Source organism: Capsicum annuum, chromosome 12 (assembly GCF_002878395.1).
Source record: "Capsicum annuum cultivar UCD-10X-F1 chromosome 12, UCD10Xv1.1, whole genome shotgun sequence".
NCBI classification, from domain to species: Eukaryota; Viridiplantae; Streptophyta; class Magnoliopsida; order Solanales; family Solanaceae; genus Capsicum; species Capsicum annuum.
This window is the reverse complement of record NC_061122.1, coordinates 154650547-154651465: the sequence shown is the minus strand read 5'-3', so window position 1 is coordinate 154651465 and position 919 is coordinate 154650547.

The window sequence follows — 919 nt, the reverse complement described above, 5'->3', positions numbered from 1 at the left end:
ACAAATAATAACAATATACCCCACGACGATACATAAGGTTGAATAAACCCCTTATCCAGAAGATCCTTAAGTTGCTCCTTGAGTTCTCTCAACTCAGCCGAGCCATTTTATAAGGAGGAATGGATGTTGGATGAGTGTCCAAAACCAAATCAATACCAAACTCAATTTCACTATTTAGAGAAACACCATGAAAATCATCTGGAAACACCTTAGGAGACTTACTTACCACCAGAACTGAATAAAAAAAAAGACCCTCCGAGTTAGAATCTTTAACCCGAACCAAGTGATAAAGACACTATTTGGAGATTAATCTCCGAGCTCTAAGATAAGAAATAAAACTTCCCCTAGGAACTAGGGAATCAGCCTCCCACTCCATAACCAGTTCACCAGGAAACCAAAAGACAACCTTATGAGTCCAGTAATATAAGGATGTGTAATAAGAGTGTAACCAATCCATCCATAGGTTAATGTCAAAATCCACTATATCCAGAGTAAATAGATCTACCAAGGTCTGCTTGCTACCAACAGATACCACACACCTCTTATAGACTCTCTTAGAAATAATTGAGTCACCTACCAAGGTAAAAATAGAAAAAGGATCTGAAACAACCTTAGGATCAAAACGAAAACATACAACCACATATTGGGTCATATAGGAAAGAGTTGACCCCGGATCATGCAGATAATTCAAGTCATGAGAAAAGAGTTGTAATGTACCAATAATGGCATCAGGTGATACCTTAGATTCCTGCTGAGATACAAGAGTACACAACCTATTTTGGATAGTGTTGGTACCATAAATAGGACCAAATGCAAAAGTTGCACTACTAGGCGCAGGAGAAGAAAATAAAGCAACCAGAGCTTTGACCTCCCTCAAAGAACCCTTACCAACCGAATAGTTTTTCTGCATATGGCTTGG